Below are 15,176 nucleotides of genomic sequence, written 5' to 3' on the forward strand. Positions count from 1 at the left end.
TACGTTAATTCTGTGGTAATCTTCTATTAGTAATCATCATCGAGGTAAATATGTTACACGTTACGTATGATCGGTTAAAAGCAGTGATACAGTCAAATCGGGTATCACTTCTGAACATCGGTCCCGGATGACTCTCTCAACTGTCAAGTATACGTCACGAACAGTTGCCTGGAACCATTGCGATACTTACTCGCGACGAGTGAACTCATTCTGATTGCCTTCTTGTGCTGTATTAAGCGTTGCGTGCTATTTACGTGACATCGTATAGAGATACTTGTTTTCGAACAGTGTCTCAACTTTCTCGAGTTATAACAAGAAAACAGAAATCCAGTATCAGACGGGATTCTGTAGAGGAACAAGTAAGTGACCAGTCGGCGATGTGATCTTTCAGTAGCATACATGTCCGCGTGTCGGAGCGAAAAGCGTAATGCAATAGTTTCAGAAGCATTATAGTGAACTCACATTGGTGTCTGGGCGACCAAATTCGCCTGATGTAAATCCTATGGCCACCTATCTGGGTCGCTGTCTTGCGACGTCACTGTGTGCGCAAATCAGCGGTCCGTTATTTACGCTAATTACATGACGTGTGTCTAGACATGTTGAAACCTTCCCGTCTAATATTGGATGAACGTTTGCTTGCTGACTGAACGCTGCGTCTCTTAAAATCTTTTAACTGCTGCTCTGTCAAGACTACCTGCTGATTATTACGACGAAACATAAAATGTGTTGTCGCCGTGGTCCTCAGTCGTTACCTGAAATTATTAAGACTGATTCTTACCTTTAATTATTTATACTGGATCGCCATCTGACTGCTACAGCAAACTGTGGAATGAATATACTTACTTCTCTTTAACATAATTATAAGCTGCTGGTGGAGTTTCATAATACTTTGTGACTGGAATTCTTTAAGTTGAAGTTAATTTAGATTTGATAAAAGCTGAAGCTCAGTTTAGACTTTTCTTTTAAGATAACAATAAATTCCGTAAAGCATTTACGTGAATGATTTTGGGATAGAAAATTCTTAATGCATTTAATCTGGTAGAAGTTAACTATATTCTGAGAACGATCTTGACAAACAATTACAAGGGGTATAGTTCTTTACAAAAATTCTTAAAAACTAGCATTGCGCTACATATAGCGAGTGGCTCGCGAGCACACCGCTTCTTTCAAAGTGTTAATTCATACCTCGCTTACAGCGACCTCCTCTCATGTCTCGCTAGCTACGACTGCCTCGTCTCACATCTTACTCGCAACTGCTCGCTTCCAACGCTCAATGCTACAAAAGTGCGGTCTCGCCTCCAACAATGGTTTTTGGTGCAGACAATCCCTGCTACCATTACAGATGTATTACTGCGCGCTGTTTCCCGCTCTTTCTCAAAATGTATCTATGCGCGGTTTCCCGCTCTTTCTCAATAATACACAATGCAATTTAATTAACAAAACAATTTAAATAAGAAACAGTTCAGATAATTACATGCTAAAACAGTTTAAATACGCCTATTACATAATTACATATGCCGCTACTCGGCTTTCTTAAAATTTTACTACGTTGTTGAGTCATATGGACTCAACATAAGTATAAAATTTGATTATAGAAAATAGTTTGAACAAAGTGTATACACAAATGCTGTCATACGAAATGATTTGTCTATCTCTAATAAAGAGAATATGTAAATAGAAAGGGTTTTAGTAGGAATTGTACATCAAGTAAAATTTGGTTCCCTTAAATTTAACAACAAGAATAAGAGTAAATGTGAAAATCAATATACAGATCATATGAAGCAATTGAAAGTTTACATTATGAAACATTTAATTCAAATTGGCATCTCTTAATACCACAATTAAGGAAGGTACAAAAGGAATTGGATAGCATGGTCAAAGCACTGGCAACTGTCTGTGAATGCACTCAAAAGTCTGTTCCTTTCCCTCACATAGCACAACACCAGGTTTCGCCATGTGGTTCCATCATCGCCTTGCTCCATAGTTTTAGTGTACCCAAACACTAAGTACGTCGTCGAATAGCCTGAGTTGCCGCAGCCACATCAGGATTAAGTTCCATCTCCAATGGTCCATTAAGGTTGGTGGTGTGCATCTTGGTATGCAAACACCTATTGTCATACATCATACTGTGGTGTGTATCTAGGTATGCAGGCACCAATTGACATACATCGGGCTGTGGTGTGCATCTAGGTATGCAAACACCTCGTCGAGAACATCATTGGTTGAAGTCACGTGTTTCACAATTCACTGATTCTGTGCTCAATAACCATGGGGATGCACAGGAATTAAGGTACGGGTAAAATTGTTTTGGCAATGGGTTCACGGACATTGTTGGTACCATAATTTGACTACCAAATAATTTTCCCTATGACAAAATATGTTGTGTCGTAATTTGTAACAATATGTAGTTTTAATTTAAGAATTCTTCCAGAAAATTATTCCCATATATAAAAGACATAAAAGTTCCTACTTATTCAGTATGTGATAGTATACAGATTTGTTATAGACAAGTACATTATTACTTATTCTGTATTTACATATCTTAGTTTCTTACATCATTAATTATAAATTTTGTTGACAATGCATTTCTTGACTTACTGTCCTAAAATTTTATCTTCCATTCAGGGGTGTAGTCGTCAGTTATGAGTCGTCAAATGTCAGGTCATAATATACAATAAAATTACTGTCATAAAATTATTTAAAGTATGCTTTTGCAGCTGAAAATTAAGGTAAACATTATTCTGGTTAGACATTGTAATGTGTGGTCCCCATCCATAGTGTTGCAATGTGTCACATGCTAGCAAAATTATTTCTTAACATTATACATTTCTTATATACTAACATAACATACACATTCTTCTTCTGCATCTGTGTCAACTCTCTGCATAACCTGTTATAAACATTCAGCATTAATTAACGTCAGCGCACAGCATGACTTATTATAAAACATTCAGTATTAATTATCGTCAGTGCACAGCATGACTTCAATAAACATCTTCTGGTACTTATCGTCCGCTCCTGGCATGACCTATAAAACACTTTATCATAATATTAACTGCTGCAAAATCACGTCAGCTCCCGGCATGACCTATAAAATTTCTGTAATGACAGTTAGCGTCAGCTATCTGCGTGACCTAAAGATTCACATCCTTATTCTAACTAAAACTACGTTTCATTTTGATGACGTGTGACAACAATGCTGCATTCTGGAATAAAGAGTACATGTTAATGTTACCACTAAAATAATTGATTAATGAACGATCTATATTATCAGTTTAGCTATTGCAAAAATCGACATTTTCTTAAGTAATTATGTCACGTTATAAAAAAATTTCTTTCATTTATGAGCTCTCAGTGCACAAATTCATACGTCGTGTCGTTGTCTGCATGTTCTCTTTAAGTTAGGAAATGTTTCTCGTGTTTTTATTTGTCTTGGCTGCCGTAGCATCATTAAGTACTGCTGTGTTCTTTAAGGTACGGTGAAATATTAGCGGCCCGCTGCGTGTCGCGGCTTTGTTTGTTACTGAAGGGCGCTGAAACTACCATTGTTGCATACTTACGTGTCACGCCGTCCTTTCGTCAGCTGAAATGCAAAAATTTAAGTCAAGAAATGTTTCACGTTGGATACATGATGATTCCCTAATGATTTCTTCTTACATAGCGTTTCCACATGCACTACATTAGCGTGTGGAATATTACGAACTCTGTAAGGGCCTGCATACAGAAGTTCGAATTTACGGCATCTGTGCTTACCTTTGTTGGAAAGAAAATGAGTGCGAATCAGTACTTTGTCGCCAATCTCGTACTTCTGTAGTCGACTTACCTGCTTCTGTTGTTTCTTCCGCCGATCTGCAGCTCTTTTAGTGTTTGCTAATGCTGTGTCTATTATTTCACAATGTCGAAGCCTACGCGTCTTAGGAAAAGTAATTAGTTCGGTAATTTTGTTCGGTGGGTCTTTATTTGTCAGTATTACGGTTGGTGATAGCATCGTAGATTCATTGGGTATTGCATTTATCACTTCTTGAAACTGTAAAATATATTTATCCCATGTTGTATGTCTTTTATGACAATAAATTCTGCATAACTTCCCGATCTCTTTCATTATTCTTTCTGATGGGTTGGAAGAACTGTGATATCTTGATATGTAAATAGGTGTTATGTTCTTACTTTCTAACATTTTCTTCCATACGTCTGACCTAAACTGCGGACCGTTATCCGAAATAACCTTCTGTACACGTCCTACTACTGATAGAAAATCTCTTACAAACGCTCTTGATACTGTTCTTGCTGTTGCTTTCCTTAGTGGAGAAAATGTTACAAATTTGGATGTTAGTTCTACAGGTACAAAAATATAACTATAACCATTATTTGTTCTGGGGATTGGACCGAAAAGATCCACTGCTGCCATGTGTCTTAACTTAACCGGTATGATGGGATACAATGGTGGAATGTGTGACACTGTTGATGATTTAGCTTTTTGACATATCTTGCATGATGCTATTACTTTTCTTATGTGTTTTTCCATGTTATTAAAGTGGCAATTTTGTCGCAGAATCAGAAAGCATTTCCTCGCTCCGTAGTGTCCATAACTTAGATGTGTATACCATATCAGTTTATTTACGATCCCTTCCGGAATGCATAAAAGCCAATTATTACCGTCTCGGTATGATCGAATAAAGAGTATATTTTTATGTACAGTGTAATGAAGTCTGACTTTAGCGTTACTTCTATCTTTCCAAAGCGTTACAATCTCTTTCAGTGTTTCATCTTTCTGCTGTTCTCTCTCTATATCCTGTAATGCTGCTGATATAAAGTTTTCGAAAGCTACTTGTTTAATATACATAATACTATGGTTGTTGTAGCAAAAGGTATTTTCTTTCTCCATGCGTTTATTGTGAATGGACCTCGACAATGCGTCGGCAACAGTATTCTGCGTGCCTGGAATGTGTATAGTGGTAAAATCAAACTCTTGTAAGTATAATTTCCAGCGGCTTAATCTATCGTGCGTAAGTTTTGCTGACAATAAAAACTGGATTGCTTGGTGATCGGTATATATTGTTGTATGTCGGCCATATAGAAAATGACGGAATCGCTTAAAAGCGTAAATTACACATAGTGTCTTTAATTCTGTTACAGAATAATTGCGCTCTGCTGGAGAAATTATCCTGCTTGCAAAAGCAATGTGTTTCACGACTGTCTTATCTTCTTCCTTTATTTCTTGGAAAATATGTACTCCTAGTGCTGTGGTTGAACTATCTGTTGCAACGGAAAAGTTTTGTGTTGGGTCAGGGTGTGATAACAAAGGTGCTTTTAATAACGCTTCTTTCAAGTTCTCGAATTCAGCTTCAACGTCTTCATTCCATGACCAAAGTGTGTTTTTACTTGTAAGCTGGTATAGCAAGGGCGTGTCTAATGCTTTGTAGTGGATAAATTTTCTAAAATAATTGATAAGACCTAAAAAGCTCCGAAGTTCCTTTTTGTTTGTTGGCACGTCGATGTCTTTCAGTGCTTGCAATTAGTCAGGGTCTGGTGCGATACCTGTTTGTGAGATAATGTGCCCTAGAAATTTTATTGACGCTTTACCAAATTCAGATTTACGCAAGTTTATAGTTATACCATTCTGCTCGAATGTATTCAGTAATTGTTGAAGAGTATGATTGTGTTGTTCCCAGTTTTCTGCTGCAATTAAAATGTCATCGACATATGTAGTAATTTTGTTTTTCAGATCTTGTGGTAGAATAGTATTCATGCCTCGTATAAAGGCGGCAGACGAAATCGTTAGTCCAAACGGAAGTTTACAAAATTGATAGCATTCCCCAAAGCAAAGGAATGCCGTATATTTTCGGCAATTTGGGTGTAGTTGGATTTGCCAAAACCCTGATTTGAGGTCGAGTGTAGTATAAATGGAGGTGCCATGAAATTTTTGCAGTAACTCTTCTAACGTCTGTGGTCGGTCGGTTTCTGTAATGATTATTTTATTAACTTGACGTGAATCTAAAACTAAACGTAGTGATCCATCCTTCTTTTCAACAATGTGTAGTGGATTTATATATTGGCTGGCTGCTGGTTCTATTATTCCTTGATCGATCATTGCTCGTAATTCTTTCTTAACTGCTTCTGTGTGTATGTGTGGGATTGGATAATGCTTTGCTTTGAAAGTCTCGTGTGGTTTCACCTGAAATTCGTACATAAATCCTGTCATTGTTCCTGGAACATTGGCAAAAACTGCTTTGTGTTGTACCAGAATATTTTCAAGTTCTGTGCGTTCTGCGTCGCATTTTGCTACACTATTGTCTACCTTGCGTGTAATTGTCTCGAACATATTGTACTCCTGTTCCTCTACCAAGTCATTATTAAGTGTGTTCGTGTATAGTGCGATATAACAATCGTTATCTTGAGAATCAGTAATAATCTCGATCCTGTGCATATTTTGTTCTTCGGAGGATACTGTGTTTTGAAATCTTACGATCACTTCCCTGTTTTCCTTTTGTAGTGTGAGGTATGACGATTTGAAGTCAATCTTCGCATCGTACTGAACAAGAAAATTTATTCCTAATATCATGTCTGTTGTTAAATTCGGAACTATCCAACAATCACTGTGGAACGTTTCCCCTGCAAAAACAAATGTTAATTGTGTCTGTCTTTTAACTTCAATGCCTTTTCCTGCAAAAGCTCCCTTGACCTTCGTTCTGTTTAAAGGAAATACTGGGTAATCATTATTGCTATTGCATCAGTTAAATGTGTCTTCGTTAATTACGCACATAGGTGAACCTGAATCAATTATCGCTAAAATATTGTGCGACTGTAAATTTATCTCTATTATTGGGTGATATATTGTTTTCTGTAGGATTGGTTTTTCCTGTAACAATGAGTCTCTCACGTCGTCAAATGTAATGGCATTTTCGGTCGTTATGTTTTCTCTGTGTGATTTCATAGTATCGACATTAAGAGATTCATTGCAGGTTTTCTCTAGTCATAATTCTTCCGATATGTGATTTTCAGCTTGGGAGTTTGGTATGTGTTCTATCAACTGTACAGTTCTGCCGTTTTGATTATTAGCAGTGTCTGGTGGATGAAATCTGGTGTCTGGTACATTCATACGGTAACGCAGCTGTTGGGCCCTGTTGTAGTTTCCGTTAAAATTGTCATTGTGGAACGTCCTCGGCGGTCTGTGTTCGTTTTCTTTTCTCCTGTCGTTATAACTGTGACTGTACGGCAGCCCACCTGCACCCCGTAGAAACGTTTGTTTTTGTTCATTTTGCGGTCGACCCGCGTAATGGCCTTCCCCGGTCGCATTATCTGAGCGATGATTCATATGGAAATTTGACCTATTCGGTTGCGTGTTAAGTCTCGGATTCTGTTGCTGTCCTGAATATAAATTTACCGTGTCAGTATAATGTTTTTCATTACTCCTGTTTTCGTTGTCATTTTCGCTGCGAAAGTGTTTACTCGGATTGTTATTACCAAATCGTGTTTGTTCAAAAGTAGCTGAGTTTGTTTGTTTTCCGTTCTGTCGTGAAAATTTTTTGTTAACAAATGCGTAGTCTGCCTGGTGTGCTTCTAATAGTTGTAAGATGTCTCTAAAAGCGGATACATTGTCCTTTTGTTGCCCTGTCAGTAATGACACTTTCAAAGCTCTGGCCAGTTTTGAAATGCAAAGCTGTATTAATGCCGATTGACTGTATGGCTCGTTGAGGTACTGGTTCTGTTCCACCATGTACTCGAAAAATTGTGTGATTGTTGGAAAGGTAGAATTTTCAAAGTTTGGCAAACTAAGTAGCCGATCTTTGATGCTGTTTTGTGTAGTGTCAGACCAATATGCTGATAAAAATGCTTCCTCAAATGCTTCTACGGAAAAACATTGTCTAGCAATTGGTCGCATTCGTCGTGCTGGTTCTCCTTCAAGAAAACTGACAATAAATTCTAACTTATGTTGTACTGGCCATGATGGTGGATGGTTTTTGGTGCAGACAATCCCTGCTACCATTACAGATGTATTACTGCGCGCTGTTTCCCGCTCTTTCTCAAAATGTATCTATGCGCGGTTTCCCGCTCTTTCTCAATAATACACAATGCAATTTAATTAACAAAACAATTTAAATAAGAAATAGTTCAGATAATTACATGCTAAAACAGTTTAAATACGCCTATTACATAATTACATATGCCGCTAGTTGGCGGCGAGACCGCACTTTTGTAGCATTGAGCGTTGGAAGCGAGCAGTTGCGAGTAAGATGTGAGACGAGGCAGTCGTAGCTAGCGAGACATGAGAGGAGGTCGCTGTAAGCGAGGTATGAATTAACACTTTGAAAGAAGCGGTGTGCTCGCGAGCCACTCGCTATATGTAGCGCAATGCTAGTTTTTAAGAATTTTTGTAAAGAACTATACCCCTTGTAATTGTTTGTCAAGATCGCTCTCAGAATATAGTTAACTTCTACCAGATTAAATGCATTAAGAATTTTCTATCCCAAAATCATTCACGTAAATGCTTTACGGAATTTATTGTTATCTTAAAAGAAAAGTCTAAACTGAGCTTCAGCTTTTATCAAATCTAAATTAACTTCAACTTAAAGAATTCCAGTCACAAAGTATTATGAAACTCCACCAGCAGCTTATAATTATGTTAAAGAGAAGTAAGTATATTCATTCCACAGTTTGCTGTAGCAGTCAGATGGCGATCCAGTATAAATAATTAAAGGTAAGAATCAGTCTTAATAATTTCAGGTAACGACTGAGGACCACGGCGACAACACATTTTATGTTTCGTCGTAATAATCAGCAGGTAGTCTTGACAGAGCAGCAGTTAAAAGATTTTAAGAGACGCAGCGTTCAGTCAGCAAGCAAACGTTCATCCAATATTAGACGGGAAGGTTTCAATGTAATGCCACATTCCTCCACAAACCTGCCAACAAACTTCGGATTCCTGATATGCAGCGTCAGTGATGTCCAAAGACGGAGAAGTAGTGTATTAAGCAAATGGTCACAATGCTTTGGCTCTTAAGTGTATATGAATAATTTGCAAATATGGTAACTAGCTACGGAACTGTGACTTCACACATTGTTGTAGGTGCTATTTGATATAAAAGCAGAAATTTGAACATCTTATGCAACAGACTGTCAGCAGTGTGTAAACTTGCCATTCTCTTTCAAGAACGAATCTTTCACTCTAGAGCTATGTGTTTATTGTGATATAACTTGAGCCAAGCTGAAACTCTGAGCAAGGGATGGACTCGAAACGTGTGCTGTGTCTTCCGCCGGTACGTTGTTGCCAAATATTCTCCTTGCTGACCTTAATGCTTAAATTTCACCCTTGTTCGCCCCAGCATTCTGCAGCAAGTAGTTAATTTTGTTTTCACTTCTATGCCTTTTTCCAAGAAGATCTTTACTCACGGTCGTCGCCAAAAGACAAATATATTGGTTCCAATATGGCGTACACGGTATTAATAAGTGTGGCAGTAACATAAACTGTTGATTGTTTTAGTTGGCGTGCACCATCTACATCGACACGATTACTCTGCAATTCACAATTAAGTGCCTGGCAGAGAGTTCATCGGACCAACTTCGAACTGTTTCTCTGCAATGCCACAATCTAACAGCACGCGGAAAGAAAATGAACAAATAAATCTTTCTGTGCTTGCTCTGATTTATTTTATTAGCATGATCATTCCTCTCTGTATAGGTGTACGCCAAAATAATATTTTCGATCTCTCAGGAGAAAGTTAGTGACTAATATCTCATGAAAAGGTCCAGTCGCAACAAAATAGGCTTCTGTTTTAATGGTACCAATCCCAACTCACGTATTACATCCATAGCGCTCTCTCCCCTATTTCACGATAGTACAAAACAAGATGCCTTTCTTTGAACTCTTTATGAATTCCACGGTCGACCTCAGTTGATGTTGATCTCACTCTGTATAGGAATACTCCAGAAGAGGACGTACAAGTATGGTGTAGGTAGCCTCTTTAGTAATCTTATTGAATTTCCTGTTTCCTGCCAAGAAATCTTAGTCCTTGTTTCGCTTGCCCCTCAACATTATGTGTTAGTTAGAACTTGAGGTATTCGTAATCGTGGTTCCTAAGTATTTTGCTGAATTTACAGCCGTTGGAGAAGTGTGATTTATCGTCTTACCGAATGTACACCGATTCCTTTCCGTGCTTATGTGGATCACTTCATACTTTTCATTATTTAGAGTCAACTGAGATGTGGTTCATACGTATACAATCTGATCAGAAGTCGCTTGTGAGGAACAGAGTCAAATGCCTTCTAGAAATCTAAAAACTGGAAGGGATTTGACATCCCATATCCAGAGCATTCATTACTTCATCGGAATAAAAGGGCTACGGTTCTTTTTTCTCAAGAAGCATATTTTATGAACCCTTGATGACTGTTTGTCAATAAACGGTTTTCTTCCTGATAACTCATAAATTTCGAACAAACACAGTATATGTTAGAAATACCTACTGTAGATCGACGTTAGGGATACGGGACAGTAATTTAGCGGATTACTCCCATTTCCTTTCTTAGGTATTAGTGTAACTGAATATATGGATCTTTCAACGAATGATCGGCTACATATGATTGCTAAATACGAAGCTATTGTATCAGGATACTCTGAGAGGAGCGTGACTGACGAATAGTTGTCACGGAAGGCCTTGCCTTTATTAACTGATTCAAACGGCTTTGCTACAAAATAATATGTATTGGTAAGTTACGCATGTTGACGGTTGTTCTTGGTTCGCAATCTGGAATATTTGCCTTGTCTTCTTTGGTGAAGGAATTTCGGAAACCCGTATTTAGTAACTCTGCTTTAATAGCACCGTCGTCAGTAACATCATCATAGTTATCACACAGTAACGGTATTGATTGTGTCTTTCCGCTGGTGTACTTTCCACACAGGCAGCATCTCTTTGGATTTCCTGCCAGATTCCGAGAGAGAGTTTCGTTGAAAAAAGTATTAAAAGCATCTCGAGTTGAAGTACCCGCTTCATTTCGAGCTCGTGTAAAACTTCGCTGATCTTGAGGGTTTGCGTTCTGTTAAATTTACCGTGTTTTTTGTTATTGATCCTGCAACAGAGATTCTGACGTATGTAGTGTACCATAGGATATACGCATCATATGTTATTAATTTATTTAGTATACTTCTCTCAATAGGCTTCGATACTATTTCTTTGGATTCAAACCATATCTGGTCTGCTCTTACATAATCTGAGCGGAGAGAGTGGAGACTGTCTCATACTAAAGCCTCAAGCGAATTTTTATCTGCTTTCTTTAAATACATGTATTTTGCTCTAGTTTTGGCGTGTTTAGATTTTATGCTGTTCTGTCGCGCTACAACAACCTTCTGGCCACTCGTCTCTGTACCCCTCATGACGTTCCTTATTTGCTTGGGTTTGTTTGTTGCTAAGAGAGCAAGCATTTATTCTCAACCATTTACACTTGGAGTAGGCTCCTGAACTATCTGCTCAAAATATGTGTTCTGCGAACTCTTTCCGAAAGATTTCGGACAACCTTTAATACCTATCCACAACTTTAAATGTGTATTATAGCGAACACAGCGCGAGTTGATTGAAGGCACCACCAAATATAACTGTAAGCGTGGGGCAGCTGTTTGAAGTGAGACTTAAGTTTCCTATGAACTGTTCAGCAACTGTGTCATCTTAGTCGAGGTGTCGGTAAAATGAATAAGTTATTAATTATTTCCAATTGTTAAGTATAGCCTCTACTCATACGAACTCACAGGAAGTATCTACTTTGATTTCACTTCAAGGTACACCACTTCTAACAGCAATAAACATTTCACCACCAAGGTTATTTAATCTATCCTTTCTGAACACGGTTAGATACTTTATATAACTTACAGCGGAACTGATTTCCAGTTTCAGTCAGCTTTCTATGCCTGTAACTATTTGAACTTCATTGCTTTCTATTATTGCTTGGAGCTCTCGTTCTTTTCCAACAAAACTACGACAATTTGCAATTACGGTACCTATTGTTACCAGGTCTACTTTCCTGTGGTCATTCTACATCTTTTCAGACTGACTTCCTTTCTGTAGTTCCTCTGTATCTTCCCGAGACCTTCTGAGCTAAAAACCCGCCAGTCCCCTCCATACAGCCCCCAATATCCGTGTAGCTGCTTCCTATGTGTAGTTGACGTCCAAAACATGAAGCAGAGTCTAACACCCTGTAGCGCAAGTCGAGGAATCTGCAGCCTACACTGTCTGAGCGTCTGATTCAGATCCACTCATCGGCTCTGTACCAAAAGACCATAATTGTTTCTGGCGACAATACACAGAGCAAATTCGACTGTCGTCTCGCCAAGCAAGACTCGCAGTCTTCAGTACTTCAGCTAGCAATGTGAAACCTGAGAGAATCTCTTCCGATTCAAAACGGTGCACATCGCTAGTTCCGACGTGAGCAGCCACATGTAGTTGCCTGCACCCTATGCTCGTTACGGCATCCGGAAGTACCCATTCCTAATATGGAATGACTTCTACCGCTATGCACACATAGTGAACACTGGAATCCTTCCCCTCCTAGGCAACCACTTGCCTAAGGTGCCCCATTACGCGACAAACTTTGTCGGCTGAGAGGATCTGTCAGGAAGAGGGCGAGCGACTTCATGTATCTCAGGAACTTCGTCAGAAGCAGATAGTGCGTGAAACCTGCTCATCAAACGAACTGGGATGGCCCTGCGGCTGCCCCCCCCCCCCCCTCCCCCCACCACCACCATGGAGTCTTCCGCTTATCTGCCTCTCCTTGGAGCAATCTCCCACTTAACTATTGGTGAGGGGTTAACTAACATGTGGGCAGTACATATGGCAGCCACAGTAGAGGGAAATAGAGGTGGGATGTGCTGGACATCTGCCTGGGTACCCCACGTCCGGGCGGCCCTCAGTGACGTCCATTGGCCACTACCGCAAGCTGTGTGACCGAAGCCAACAACACCTGGAGATTCACATGAAGGGTCACCATGTCAACAACTTTCTGAATGCGTGAATGTTAACCTGTGCTTCATTCAGTGCTCTGAAGTCACGTAGTGGCGGGTTGGGTTTTGAAACAGTAGACACTATTGCTACAGTGCAACGCTTTTTCACAGCTTTGTCTGTCAGACTGTGAGTACTACACTCCTGGAAATGGAAAAAAGAACACATTGACACCGGTGTGTCCGACCCACCATACTTTCTCCGGACACTGCGAGAGGGCTGTACAAGCAATGATCACACGCACGGCACAGCGGACACACCAAGAACCGCGGTGTTGGCCGTCGAATGGCGCTAGCTGCGCAGCATTTGTGCACCGCCGCCGTCAGTGTCAGCCAGTTTGCCGTGGCATACGGAGCTCCATCGCAGTCTTTAACACTGGTAGCATGCCGCGACAGCGTGGACGTGAACCGTATGTGCAGTTGACGAACTTTGAGCGAGGGTGTATAGTGGGCATGTGGGAGGCCGGGTGGACATACCGCCGAAATGCTCAACACGTGGGGCGTGAGGTCTCCACAGTACATCGATGTTGTCGCCAGTGGTCGGGGGAAGGTGCATGTGCCCGTCGACCTGGGACCGGACGGCAGCGACGCACGGATGCACGCCAAGACCGTAGGATCATACGCAGTGCCCTAGGGGACAGCACCGCCACTTCCCAGCAAATTAGGGACACTGTTGCTCCTGGGGTATCGGCGAGGACCATTCGCAACCGTCTCCATGAAGCTGGGCTACGGTCCCGCACACCGTTAGGCCGTCTTCCGCTAACGCCCCAACATCGTGCAGCCCGCCTCCAGTGGTGTCGCGACAGGCGTGAATGGAGGGACGAATGGAGACGTGTCGTCTTCAGCGATGAGAGTCGCTTCTGCCTTGGTGCCAATGATGGTCGTATGCGTGTTTGGCGACGTGCAGGTGAGCGCCACAATCAGGACTGCATACGACCGAGGCACACAGGGCCAACACCCAGCTTCATGGTGTGGGGAGCTATCTCCTACACTGTCCGTACACCTCTGGTGATCGTCGAGGGGACACTGAATAGTGCACGGTACATCCAAACCGTCATCGAACCCATCGTTCTACCATTCCTAGACCGGCAAGGGAACTTGCTGTTCCAACAGGACAATGCACGTCCGCATGTATCCCGTGCCACCCAACGTGCTCTAGAAGGTGTAAGTCAACTACCCTGGCCAGCAAGATCTCCAGATCTGTCCCCCATTGAGCATGGGACTGGATGAAGCGTCGTCTCACGCGGTCTGCACGTCCAGCACGAACGCTGGTCCAACTGAGGCGCCAGGTGCAAATGGCATGGCAAGCCGTTCCACAGGACTACATCCAGCATCTCCACGATCGTCTCCATGGGAGAATAACAGCCTGCATTGCTGCGAAATGTGGATATACACTGTACTAGTGCTGACATTGTGCATGCTCTGTTGCCTGTGTCTATGTGCCTGTGGTTCTGTCAGTGTGATCATGTGATGTATCTGACCCCAGGAATGTGTCAATAAAGTTTCCCCTTCCTGGGACAATGAATTCACGGTGTTCTTATTTCAATTTCCAGGAGTGTATATCATCGGAGTCTGGGAGTCGGTAGAAGGAGCCAATTATTAACTTAGTTCGGCTGTAAAGTATAACCTCCACCCATACCAATGCGCACGGAGTATCTACTTCGACTTCACTACTAGATAAACCACTTCTGACAGACACAAACACTCCACCACCAATTCTACCTAATCTATCTTTCCTGAACACCGTCTGAGACTTCGTAAAAATTTCTGCAGAACTTATTTCAGGCTTCAGCCAGCTTTTTGTGCCTATAACGATTTCAGCTTCTGTGCTTTCTATTAGCGCTTGAAGCTCAGGGGCTTTCCCAGCACAACTACAACAATTTACAACTACAATTCCGACTGTTCTTTGATCCGAGTACGTCCTGTATTTGCCATGCACCCTTTGAGATTGCAGCCCATCCCGTACTTTCCCGAGGCCTTCTAACCTAAAAAACTACCCACTTCACGCCACACAGCCTCCACTACCCGTGTAGCCGCCAGCTGAGTATAGTGAACTCCTTACCTGTTCAGCGGAACCCGAAACCCCACCACCCTATGGCGCAAGTCAAGGAATCTGCAGCCAACACGGTCGCTAAACCGTCTGAGCCTCTGATTCAGACCCTCCACCCGACTGTGCACCAAAGGTCTGCAGTCG

The sequence above is a fragment of the Schistocerca gregaria genome, chromosome 3 (genome assembly GCF_023897955.1).
Source record: "Schistocerca gregaria isolate iqSchGreg1 chromosome 3, iqSchGreg1.2, whole genome shotgun sequence".
Lineage (NCBI taxonomy): Eukaryota > Metazoa > Arthropoda > Insecta > Orthoptera > Acrididae > Schistocerca > Schistocerca gregaria.